Source organism: Lepidochelys kempii, chromosome 13, assembly GCF_965140265.1.
Source record: "Lepidochelys kempii isolate rLepKem1 chromosome 13, rLepKem1.hap2, whole genome shotgun sequence".
Lineage (NCBI taxonomy): Eukaryota > Metazoa > Chordata > Testudines > Cheloniidae > Lepidochelys > Lepidochelys kempii.
In genome coordinates this window covers 35,523,500-35,537,342 of record NC_133268.1, presented here as the reverse complement: position 1 = coordinate 35,537,342, position 13,843 = coordinate 35,523,500, and the positions used below count along the sequence as shown (strand labels likewise).

At 43.1% G+C, this 13,843-nt stretch overlaps 1 pseudogene; it reads right to left on the bottom strand.

Moving 5' to 3' along the window:
- Nucleotides 1-10,193: 10,193 nt before the first annotated feature.
- Nucleotides 10,194-13,117, bottom strand: LOC140897306 (olfactory receptor 10A4-like; annotated as a pseudogene).
- Nucleotides 13,118-13,843: the final 726 nt, after the last annotated feature.

The following is a 13,843-nucleotide window of genomic DNA, read 5'->3' as shown; positions in this document are numbered from 1 at the left end:
GGGAAGTTTTAACCTCAGCTGGTAGAAATAAGCTTAGGGGGTCTTTCATGTGGGTCCCCACATCTGTACCCTAGAGTTCAGAGTGGGGAAGGAACCTTGATATGGTGGCGGAGAAGTGGGATCATTTTGAACCAAAAGCACAGACCTGAAGATATTTTTTTTAACTGAAAGCAGTTAGAGTTTTTTCTGTCCCTTTGCCTGGAGGCAGAGGTGTCAGTGGTTTTAACAAATGGATTTTTCTGTAGGCTGGGAACAGCTATCAGAGACAAAGGTATCAGGTTACAGCACAGCAAATTTTACAAGCAAGGATTTTTTTTCTTTCTAACTCTCAGGTATAGCTAGGTTAAAAACAGGGAGGCTAGTATGACAGAAAGCAATGTCCAACAGAAACTGGAGTTAGCCAGACTGTAAGCAGAAGAGAAAGAAAAGGAACAGCAGAGTCTGGTCAAATTAAAACAACTTGAAAAGGAGGCAGAGGAGGCTGCCCACCAGAGAGCTATGGATGCAACGAAAGAGGCAGCTAAAGCCCAGGAAGCTGCCCAACAAAAAGCTATGCAGGCAAAAGAAAAAGAAATGGAGGAGAGGGAAAAAGAGAGGAAGCATGCAGTGGAGATAGACAAGGCAAGGGCTCAGCAAAATATACCAAATAACCCTAACAATCCTTCCCCAACAATACACAAATGGGAGCGACTATGGCCACAGTATGATGAATCCAGGGATATTGATGAATATTTGTTCACCTTTGAGAGACTGTCAACACTCCATCAAATTCCTGACTCTCACAAGATGACCACATTGGTAGCAAAATTGACTGGAAAAGCTCTGGACATATTCAGTAAGATGCCTATTGAGGAACCTTCTGACTATATTAAATTCAAGGATTTGGTTTTAAAATAATTTCAAGTTACACCTGAAACTTTCAGAGTAAAATTTCGAATCCTTAAGAAAGAGCCTGGACTAAGTAATGTGGCTTATGTAAACCAGATAAAGGATCTGTTAGCTAAATGGCTCAAAGGATGGGATGTAAATAGCTTTGGAGGAATGCGGGATTTGATGCTACAGAAGCAATTCCTGAATATGTCCAAGGATGATATAAAACAGTGTTTATGGGATAAGAATATGGACTCAGCAGGAAGTCTTGCGTCTTATGCTGATCAATACGAGCAGTCCCAGGCTGCCAGAGAGGCTGGGAAAACTGGAACAAAATGGGTGGAGGGAGGAGAGAGAAACGACGCTGGTCGCAGTTTGAGTGGATACCATAAGGGACACCCTCAGACCACACCCTACTACCGGGGGCAACCCAAAGCCCCGACTACCTTCCAGGAAAAACTCCAAACTCCGTATCATCTCACCACACTATTCTCCAGCAACCCACCTCCCCCCAGTGACCAGTCAGCTGGGCGATGTTTTGAATGTAATGAGCTGGGGCATGTCAAGGCCAACTGCCCCAAGAACCCCAACAGACTGCAGTTCATTACACCGGGGTCACACCAAAGGTCCACAGGCCCAGATGCCTCCCAGATACCCTCAAAGTGGAGGGAAACTATGAGTGTGTCTGGGAAGAAGGTTACAGCGTGGATGTAGAACTGATCAATGAAATTGTTTTTAATTGTTCACTTTATTAATATAACTTCATAAGTAAAGTATTATGAATGAAACTACATTCATTTATAAAACCAGGTACCCCAATAACTCCCTAATTGAGTTTCACTTTCAATCCAATTGCTGCTTAAATCACTGAAACTTGCACTGCTTCAACATTGTAACTTCTGTTCACTGTTTGCCATTCCTGACACTTGTCCATGTTGTAACCCATTTTAAAATGCTCACTTAATTTTTGCTAAACCCTGCTGTAATCTTATTAGTTTAGTTTAGATGTGTGAATGAGGTAAGTATGGATGACAGAATCAACCTCCAGCCCCAGCCTGTCCTGATGAAATAAAGTGTAAACACAAGCAGCTGAAGATGCAGACAACAGCCCTGACAAAGCAAGAGGAGTCCACCCTAAAAAGTGCAATTGAAGAAACATCAAAGCCAGGTCCTAGGCTGAAAGTCATGTCTGCAATTGACGAGTGATCAATCACACCGAACCCAGAGGCAGCGTGACACAGCAAGGCCCATAGACTCTGGATTCAAACTAAAGCCTACAAAAAGGATGGGTGAGATGGAAGACTTTGGAGGGTAACATTCTGCTGCCAACATGGAAGGGCATCGGTGCATGCCCAACAGAGACCCAGTTCTTCCTTGTGCCCGGCTTTCCTGGCCAGTTAGCCGCCACAAGCTACGAACCCAAGCCACGAACTCAAGCTAAATTCAGGACTGGTAACAATATAGCAGCTGCAGAACATTTGGTGTGTGTGTGTATACATAGGTATTAGATATTAGTTATTGGCCTTAAATCAAATTGTGTTATTATAATAAACGTGACATCTTATCTTGTCCCCTGAAATGATCCTATGTAGTTTTGTCTGTATAACATGGAGTGTCAGCTGTCCACGCTTCCTTAGTGGACCCCAATTTAATCAACCCAGAGATCCAAGTGATGATTCAACACTTCAAGTCAAACTCTTTTCACTTGCCTGCAGCCAAGTTGCCTGTCTGGACAAGGGCTGATCAGGAACGTGGACTTTTGCAGTCTATGATGATTATCCCATCCCCATGCTGTTGGGGGAAGACTTTGCCAACCATGCGAAGCTAGCCAAGAGGGTGGGAATGGTCACCCGCAGCCAGGCTAAACAAGCTGTGACGCCTAGCTCTGTTCCAGAAACTTCTACCAGGACCCAGTCAGAGGTGATGGACCCGGACCCCAGGTCAATGTCTGCAACAGCAGTAGTGGATCCAGTCCCAGAGACCCAGATGGAACCAGTCCCAGAACCGGAACCGGTGGAACAACCAGCACCAGACCCATTGCCAGCACTGAATCCAGTACTTGCAACTTCAACACCAGCGGGCCCCACCGAACCTGCACTGGCAGCAGCAGATAACCCCACACAAGAGGCTCAGCTGGAGCTTGAACCCCAACATAGTGCACCAGCGGAGAGCGGTTCACAGTCAACGGAAACAGCCTCATCACCTGCATCGCTTCCAGAGGGACCAGGCCTAGGTCCACAATCCAATGAGGAACTGATGTCTCCAGCATCAAGGCAACAATTCCAGATCAAACAGGAAGCAGATGAAAGACTCCACAGAGCTTGGACTGCGGCACGGAGCAACCCACCGCCTCTCAGCTCTTCTAATTGATCCAGGTTTGTTGTAGAAAGAGGACTTTTATACAAGGAAACTCTTTCTGGTGGAGACCAGGAAGACTGGTATCCTCAGAGTCAGTTGGTAGTTCCAACTAAGTACCAGGTAAAGCTCTTGAGCTTAGCCCACAATCATCCTAGTGGCCATGCTGGGGTGAACAGGACCAAAGACCGTTTGGGGAAGTCCTTCCACTGGGAGGGAATGGGTAAGGATGTTTCTTCCTATGTCTGATCTTGTGAGATATGCCAAAGAGTGGGAAAAACCCAAGACCAGGTCAAAGCCCCTCTCCAGCCACTCCCCATAATTGAGGTGTCATTTCAGCGAGTACCTGTGGATATTCTGGGTCCTCTTGTTAGGGTTATCTGGTAGATTCAGCTTAGCCTTTTTCAGATCTAAGCGCTTCAGCGCTAACTCCGTCTCCAAGCGTTGCTTCTCCACCTCCGACTCCAAGCATTTCGCCTCTTTCCTCTCCTCTGCTTCCAACTCCAAGCGTTTTAAGGCTATCTGTCTGTCATGCTCTTTTTGTCTCTCTTCAGCTTCAAATTAAGCTAATTCTAGTTGCTGTTGGATATTGCGTCTTGCTATCCTAGCTTCTGCTTACCTAGCTTATCCGAGATTTAGAAAGGAAAAAAAAAAGACCTGCCTGTGAATTTCCAATTCGCTGTGCTGTAATCTGATATCTTTGCCTTTGATACCTTTGCCTGCAGCTGTTCCCAGTTAACAGAAACATCCTTTTGTTATGCAGCTTCTCCTAGCTAACAAAACCTCTTCAGTCTGTGCTTTTTCAAAAATGATCTCTGCTTCAAAATGATCTCTTCTTCAAAATGATCCCACCTTTGCCACCATGTCGGGTTTCCTTCACCACTCTGAACTCTGGGGTACAGATGTGGGGGCCCATATGAAACACCCCCTAAGCTTATGCTTATAAGCTTATACCAGGTTAGGTTAAAACTTCCCCAAGACACAAAATTCCTTGTATCTGGGATTCAGTATGCTGCCACCACGAAGCGATTTTAACAAAGAATCAGGGAAGAGACCACTTGGAGACATCTTCCCCCAAAATATCCCTCCAAGCCTTACACCCCCTTTCCTGGGGAGACTTGAGAATAAACAAGATGAGCGGAGACCAGCCTTGGGTTTTTAGGACCCTAAAAACCCAATCAGATTCTTAAAAAACAAAACTTTATTTCAAGAACAAAAAAAAAATAAAAGAAAAGAAACACTCTGTAAATTTAGAATGAAAACAATCTCACAGGCAGTCAGATTCAAAACATAGAGACTCCCTGTAGGCAAAAAGAGACAAAAACAGTAATACACATTCCCTCCAGCACATCAAATTTCACAAGCCAAAAAGAAAAGAAAATCTAATGCATTTTCTAGCTAGATTACTTACTAACTCTATAGGATTTGGATTGCTTGCTTTCTTGATCTGTGCCCAGCGGAGGCATCACACAGACAGTCAGACAAGCCTTCCCCCCCCCAAAAATTTGAAAGTATCTTGTCCCCTTATTGGTCATTTTGGTCAGGTTACTTGAGCTTCTTAACCTTTTACAGGTAAGAGGATTTTATAGTACTGTATCAGAGCTTCTTAACCCCTTCCCTTTATATTTATGACAACATGTCATCGCGAGTGCATTTTTTTCGCCATCTAATCTGCGATATCCTCAGGGACGGAGATGATAGAGGGAGCACAGAAACATTTGCACCTAGGGGGAGATAAAAAGGGAAAGTAAAATGTAAGATGATACATTTCTGAGAACAAAAGGGAGACTCTTTCACAGTGAATCAAGCAATTCACAGCAGACAGCACATGTGCTTTAGGTACAAGGTCACATTTTGCCTTTTATATTGAGTGTCTGCCAGTATGGTGACACATCACAAATGGCTGGGCAACAGAATTTGATTTCCAGGCAGCCATGGTAAGCCTTTTGATATGTAGGGTTGGCTTCTTACACCTTCAAAACATGTGGGAATGGTTTCAAACTGCAGCGCCCTCCTTTCCCATAGCAAGCAATGCCAGTTGGGTTTCACATTTAAAACAAGGGACTGCGGTTTTTGGGTGGATCTGCAGCAGACACCTCCCCCAACCCCATCACATGGCTATTCTCTGGGATGATGCCTTTTAGCCAAGAGCAAATAGCCCAGCATGAACGGGGTCCTTTTACTGTTCCCTTACAAAAATTCTCCTATTTCAGCTAGGTGACTATGAATGATATCACTCTCCTGAGGCTAACACAGAAAGATATATACTGTATGTTGCTTGAATGCGACCAAAACCCAGGACCATTCGCTGCCATGCATTGTGCTGCAATGATTCCAGACTATTTGCTACTGGATTAGCATGGTAAAGTGTCCTACCATGGAGGATGAAATAAGGCAGCCCTCCCCAGTAACCTTCTGCAAAGGCTTTCAGAGTACCTCCAGGAGAGCTTCCTGGAGATGTCCTTGGAGGAGATCTGTACTGGCTGTGAATGCATCCCAATTCTTCAGGGCAAATCAAACATTAAACACTATTGCTTTTAAACCCTGTACTGTAGTTACAAATGTGCACTCACCAGAGGTGCCTTCTCCAGCTTCAGGCCTGGGGATCCCGTCTTGGGAAGGTATTGGCTCCAGGGTGATGAAAAGGTCCTGGCTGCCAGGGAAAATGGATTCACAGCTTGCCAGCTGCGCATTCTCCTCCTCCTCCTTCTCCTCCTCTTCCTCATCCACAAAATCCTCCTCCCTGTTGCGTGAGACTCCCCCGTTGCAGGTGTCCACGGACAGTGGTGGGGTAGTGGTAGGGTCCCCCCTAGAATGCCATGCAGCTGATCATAGAAGCGATATGTCTGGGGCTCTGACCCAGAGCGACCATTTGTCTCCTTTGTCTTTTAGTAGGCTTGCCTGAGCTCCTTAACTTTCACACGGCACTGCTGTGTATCCCTGTTGTAGCCTCTGTCCAACATGCCCTATGCGATTTTGGCATATATATTAACATTTCTTCTTTTTGATCAGAGTTTGGCCTGCACAGATTCTTCTCCACATACAGCAATAAGATCCAGTGTCTCCTGTTCAGTCCATGTTGGAGCTCGTTTGCGATTCTGGGGGGACTGCATGGTCACCTGTGCTGCTGAGTTCGCCACGCTGACCAAAAAGGAACTGAAATTCAAAATTTCCCAGGGCTTTTCCTGTGTACCTGGCTAGTGCATCGGAGTTGAAAGTGCTGCCCAGAGCGGTCACATTGGAGCACTCTGGGATAGCTCTTCGATGCCAATACTGTCAATTTGCATCTGCATTACCCCTGATTCGACCCAGCAAGGTTGATTTTAGCTCTACTTGCCTCACCAGGGAGGATTACAGAAGTGAATTTTAAGAGCCCTTTAGGTCGATGGAGCAGGATCGGTTGTGTAGACGCATTCATTTTAAAATCTACCTAAAACAACTAAAGTTGACCTAACCCCGTAGTGTAGACCAGGGTTTAGTCACTCCTTTCTCACTGCTGTTATACAGTATAACAGATAGTTCCCTGTCGTCCATCATCTGCAGCACTCTGCTGCTTATGTTTGATAAATTGTACAGTCAATTGCTTGACTGTCAGGTTTATTGCTAAAAGTCAATCATAGTATCGTACTGGGAAAAGGTTTAATATGATACCAGTCTCCAGGAAGCTGTCTCATGTTAAATTCATCTTGCACAGAAGGTGGGCTTCCAAATTTATACATTTCAACGAGGAGTAACTCAAGTTACAAAACTTTTTACATGTCACAGAAATCCAGCCTGTCTGTTCATCCCTGTTCCTTAACTTGTTAGTCTGAACCTTGACCATCCATATCTTACTTTTGGACACAGCATTCCATGTCCTGGTCCGTGAAGTTTCCCCACAATTTGTACTAAGCTATTGAACTAATGTATCTTGACTTTGACAAGTTTCCCATCCGCTTATGTTAAACACTAAGTTATACTGTTTCTTGGTAATGTGGGGTGTAGGTTAGCATGAGTGCACAGAACACTGGGAAGAACATATGCTAATTCAGCTTGTAGAACTGGCAGGTATTCACATAAAGGGGTGTATACTAATTTAACACATATGTGTTCACTGACATGCCATGGCTTGTTGCTCTGATTATTATTGTATGAGGGTCACACCTTTGCTGAATTAATTAACAAAGCAGAGATGAGAGCATTTATGTGGGATTTTTCTTTTTAATCAAATTGTGTAAATTGTTGGGTGTGTAGAGTGGGAAACCAAGTCACACATCCACAAAATTTAGGCTTAATCAGTTTTACCTTTATTTAATACAATTTCAAACAGAATTAATCTCACTTATAGTGTATGGAAATACATTTCTGCCTCACAAGTAATAACAGACAAGATGGAATAGGTGAATGGGCCCAAGTTAACACATTCTGGTGTGACAGATTTATGTTACCAATCTGCCTGAGGCGTCAGGTGATCAGTCTGAGGCCCGCAGGATCATGGGGGTGGAGATGGAGGAGCAGACCAAGTGACTAAATTTTAAAGCTTTATTAATAAAATGACAGCGGTGAGCGCTGGGACCGTTCCCATGTCACTCAGAGGAAGGAAGGAAGGAAGCGTTAGTGCCCCATTTCTAACCCACTTTCATACTCACACACGCACGGCCCGAAGCTGGCCAAGTCTGGGTGTAACTTAAGAAGAAGAGGGGGAGGGGTAGACTGGAGTTCTGTCCTGTGCACAGGCTGTCTAGGGTCTGCTGTTGATCTCTGGCTTGGTTCAGCTCTCGGGAGGGTTTTTAAGTCTTGGGTTCTTCTGGGGGCATTTTGTCCAGGGACCTTTGTTCTCCGTGCTCTCTGTACCAGTCTGAACCGGCCTTCTGCAGCTTCTTTAGAGTCCCCAAAACATTCCAGCTTCAGGGTCGCGATGTTATGTTCCCACTCACTAACCTTCACCCTCTCACTAGGCTTTGCAATCCTCTGCAGTTCTATTCAGTTTACTTCTCTTTTCTCATGGCTGGTCAGGGTTGGAATCCAGACTCCCAGCTTTCTTGGCATCAGAGAGTCTGTCCGTGACCTTCAGCTTCTTATCTTCGGACCTAGCTGGAGTGTCAAGTTAACTTACCCTTCCTCCCCTTTGGCCTCTCACAACCTGCAAAGGAATCTTTCACTTCACACTAAGACCTTCAGCCCTTCCCAAAGCACCTCTCAAGGCATGTCAACGTTAGCAATATATAATGCTGATCTGTCTCCCTCGGGAACCCTCTGAAGGAGGGGGCCATTGGATTGTGACACTGGGGCACTGAGAAATTCTTCCTTCCTTCATGATGTCAGTCCTCCTCACTTGCCTGGATCTCCTGTTCAGGTCCTTCAGCCTCATTCATTGGTTTCTGATCCAGCATTTCTCCAGCCCATTTTAAATGTATTTACTTATTTTATATGTATTTCACATATGTATTTTATAGATATTTTGCATATATACATATGTATTTTGTATATGCACATATGTACATAGGTATTTTTACATATTCTGCGTATTTTACATATGTATTTTACACATATTTATATGTATTTTTGTATGTATTTTTATACATTTACACGTTATCTATTGCTTAATTTTCCTCCATTCTTTAGTCAACACATTATCCATTGAATTTTACATAACCTGTGCATTACTTATCCACAAATGTTAATCATCAAATGTCTACAATTTTCTTGCTGAATTTGTAGTTTCTGGGTCATGTTGGCCTGGGCCACTCTGCTTCTAAGATTCCCAGAGAAAGGGATTTTTCTTTTGTTTATCATTACATGTTCGTACCTCTTAGTTACATCTTCCAACACGACAGGTTATTTATCTTGCCAACAATATCATTTTAAACAAATCAGCAAATTATATCAAAGAGATATAACAAAAACCATCACATACTGCCAGCCAGTGCATCTCAGAGTCTCAATGTATTTTAAGCTTCCGATGAATGCATTATAGGGATGTTTAGTGAAAGAAGACATATAGTCATGTAAATGCTGAACAAGGTATAGAGGTTTTTAATTTGGTATTTATTATACAGCTGCAGAGATATAGGTAGAGAAGCAAACAGAATAGAATCTCTCATCATAAAAACGTAGAAAGGAATTTTTATCATATAGTTATACTAGGAGGTACCATGTACACTAGCATTTGGTGCAATATTATTATACATTGATCGAACCACTTGTAGTTTATGAGTTTATCACACAACTATTATTTTACATATGTAATATAAAATTCCTCTGACTCAGGAATCACCAGGTGAAACTCTCTGCCGTGTGTTAAGCAGAATGTCAGACTAGATGATCAAAATGGTCCCTTATGGCCTTTTAATCAATGAATCTAAGATATACATAGTCTGTTAGAATAGAGTTCTGAACCTGTGCAGAATGCCATGGAAGTCAAGAGAGAGCTTCCAGAGTTGTTGTGTGACCTGATCAAGTTAGGCATTGAAAGATCCATCAGAGTCTTACACAGGAAACTGCATAAGTGCTGAGAAATATTATTTAAAATTAGGCAACAGGGAGCACTGGGGAAATCCATTACACAGCCAAAAAAACCTAGTCCAACCCAACCTAAAACCTAAAATGCTGCAATGAATTGACAAAGCAGGAAAAGGAGAAGCCTGAATGGAGTTATATATAGAGCTGGTTGGAATTTTTCCATCATTAAAATTTTGGTGAAAATTGTTAAATTTGCAAAAACCAAGGTGAACATTTTATGAAAGGGTTTTCATTTTAAGCTTTTTTTCTTTCACATTCCAAATTTTGAAGATATTTAAATTTTTGGGTTTTTTGGTAATAAAAGTTTCTCTTCCCATTCTTCTGATAGGTTTAGAAGTCAAAGTTTTTCAAATGGCAAAATTTCAATTAAAAAAGTGCAGGTCATCGGGAGCAATTCAACAAAACATTCATGAATTCCCCCCATTCCCCTTGTTTTAATTAACTCTACTTTTCATTCTCTGTTTTCTTCAGTTGTGTGAAAAGATACTCTACTTTACTGTATTCCTGAAGGCTCCCTTCACCTCTTTGTTCCTCAGACTGTATATTGTGGGGTTCAACACAGGTGCCGCAACTGTGATCACAAGGGAAATCATTTGATCACTCTCTGGGGTGGAGATAGACTTGGGCCTCAGGTAGGCAAAAAGGGTCATTCCAAAGAACAAAGTCACCACCATAAGGTGGGAGGAGTAGGTGGAGAAGGATTTATGCCTTCCCTCCTCTGACTGCAGCTTGAGGATGGTGGAGATAATGCACATGTAGGATAGGCTTTGTCATAACCATAGGGAAAGCGTAAATTCCTCCTTACCTGTAAGGGATTAAGAAGCTCAAGTAACCTGATTGGCACCTGACCAAAGGAACCAATGGGGACAACAGATACTTTCAAATCTGGTCGGGGGGGAGAGGTTTTGTTCTGGGTTCTTTGTTTCTGTGGCCGTTCGCTCTTGGGACTAAGAGGATCCGGATATCAGACCATGTTCTCCAAACCTTTCTGAACAAGTCTCTCATATTTCAAACTTGTAAGTAGCAGCCAGGCAAGGCGTATTAGTTTACCTTTGTTTTCTCAACTTCTGAATTTTCCCTTTGCTAGAGGGAAGTTTATCCCTGTTTTGTTGTAACTTTGAAACTAAGGCTAGAGGGGTTTCCTCTGTGCTCTTTGAATTTTCTGCTACCCTGTAAGGTTAACTACCAGCCTAAGTTTACAGAGGCGATTCTTTTACCTTTTTCTCTTTAAATAAAATCCTTCTTTTTAAGAACCTGACTGATTTTTCCATTGTTCTAAGACCCAGGGGTTTGGGTCTGTAGTCCCTTTGTGACCTATTGATGAGGATATATGCTCAAGCCTTCCCCAGGAAAGGGGGTGTAGGCTTGGGGGAATTTTGTGGGGGAATAGGACTCCAAGTGGTCCTTTCCCTGATTGTTAAATCACTTGTTGGTGGCAGCGATCCCACGGCAAGAAAGGAATCTGTGCCTTGGGGAAGTTTTAACCTAAGCTGGTAAGAATAAGCTTAGGGGGGTCTTTCATGTACCCCAGAGTTCAGAGTGGGGAAGGAACCCTGGCACAGCTAGTGAAATCTGCCTACCTGAGTTTGGAAGCATGCTCCCAGCTGTGGTGTAGATATGCCCTTAATGTCCTTGGGCAAGGTCCACATAAAACAGGCTGCTTGATTGAACCCAGACTCTGAGTTTCAAGGTTCTAGCATGTCTATTAGGTATAGCCCATACTCCCTGGACTGTCAGCTCTGTTGTTCACTCTGTTCTGCCATCCTGCAGCTTTGTCTTTGAAGGAGAAATAAAAATGGATGTAACAGAATGACAGCGTTTGAAATTATGGTATCATTGGACAATATTAGTGCTTCCCATCCTGGTCAATAATGTTCTCTCTTTACTTTTTAAAGAAAATTTGTGTTTTCAGTTAAACAAATTTTCATGGAAAGACTTTATCTATCTATCTATCTATCTAAAAGTTGGGGTTTTTTTTCCTTTGGGGAGGGGGATTCTTTTGGTTGGAATTTTTCAGCTTGCAGCAGGAAACGATTGGTTCTCTGTTGCAAATATCTCAATGTTTGGAAATTTCGGGGACTTTTATGAGAAGAGAACATTTTCTAATAAAGAAAAAAAGACAATAGTAAACTTACTGTGTTCGTCTTTGGACAGTTCTTCCCAACTTGCAAAGCATTTGATCCGAGCAGTGCTCAAAATTATTGGCCATTATCTATCAAAATATTTCCATGCACAACAATCTCTTTATCTCTCTCATGAACTCATCACTGCATTATCCAGCACCAATTTTCATGTTCCATCACTAGATTTCTGAGTTGCTGGGGCTCTCTGCAGTTCCAAGAAGACAGGGATACATTCCACAGATGGGCACTTTCTGCTCCACTCCTGGGGCAGGCTTGGCTGAGAGGCAAATGATTAAATGGGATCAGGGACTGGAAGCCCCTCCCAGCTCTACAGCTTGACATGACTACAGCCCAGTAAGCACCTCCTTTGGGGCTAAATAGTTGAATCAGGTTTCCAGCATTCTGAGCCCAACTATGATCTCACCTGTGAACAAACCACCCTGACAATATACTCTAACTGACCCCACAGGGGGAGAACACAACCCAGCCTGGATCTTACAAAATGGCAACGTCTCTGGAATGGAATAAGAATAAGCTTAGGGGGTCTTTCATGTGGGTCCCCACGTCTGTACCCTACAGTTCAGAGTGGGGAGGGAACCCTGACAGGGTTATCAACAAAAAAGGGCCCATGATGAACAAAACTGACACAGACAAGACATTAATCTTATTTTTGGATGTGTCCATGCGTGCCATCTTCACCACTTGTGGGATGTTGCAGAAGAAGTGGTGGATGCGGCTGGAGCCACAAAAGGGCAGGCTGAAGATCCATGTGGTCTGAGCTACTTCCACAGAGATGTCGATGGTCCATGAAGCACCTGCGAGCTGTGCACACGCCCAGCCACTCATGATAGTTCTGTAGTGCAGGGGGTGACATATGGCCACATAGCGGTCATACGCCATGGCTGCTTGGAGGCAGCATTCCATCAGGCCCATGATGATGATGATGTACATCTGGGCAGCACAGCCTGCAATGTTAATGGTCTTTTGCTCCACCAAGAGGTGAACCAGCAGCTGAGGGACCACACTGCTAGTGGAGCAGATATCCAAGAAAGACAGGTTCACCAGGAAGAAATACATGGGGGTGTGGAGTGAGGGGTTTAGCTTTATAGGAGGATAACAAGCAGGTTCCCCATGAGGGCGACCAAGTAGGTGACCAGAAGCACCAGAAACAGAAGGATCTGCAGCTTGTTAAGGTTTGAAAACCCCACCAGGATGAATACATCGGAGATGGTCTGATTCTCTCCAGGGTCAATCTCAGAATAGATCATCTGTAGGGGTGACAAAGAAAGATACTGAATCTGAGGAATAAACCTGTGGATGTGAATCAAATAATTCATACTGGTTTCCCTTCTGTTGGGATGCTTCAGACTAAAACCTGCTGCAATTCTGTATAGAAATATGTAACTGAGCACAATCCTCAAGCATAAACTGATGTAGGCACATTGATGTCAATCAAGCTATGCCAATATAGATCAGCTGGAGATCTGATCACTTTCATAATGGTGGAAATACAGCTGTTTTACAGCAGACAGGGATCTGATAAATTGACTCTAAAGGAGCTACATCAGTTTACACCAGCAATGGAGGTATACCACTTTCCAGCATCATCATTTTCCTCTTCAAACACATTTTTTTCCGTCTACATAAAAATTCAAAAAGGGATCAATGTTTCTTTCTTTCTTTCTTTCTTTCTTTCTTTCTTTCTTTCTTTCTTTCTTTCTTTCTTTCTTTCTTTCTTTCTTTCTTTCTTTCTTTCTTTCTTTCTTTCTTTCCCCTCTGAGTGTTACTCTACAGCCACATTTATCAAATAAGATTTCTCAAATGAGGGCAAATTCTGATCTCATTCGGATCTTAATCACCAGAATTGTGATATGAATGCAAGTATTCCCACTGCAGTTACAACTCACATAAGTGAGGACTACTCACGTGAGTAAACTGATGCTGCTGATCCCAATATGTTTGAAGCACTTTAAAGAATGAGAAGCACAATAAAT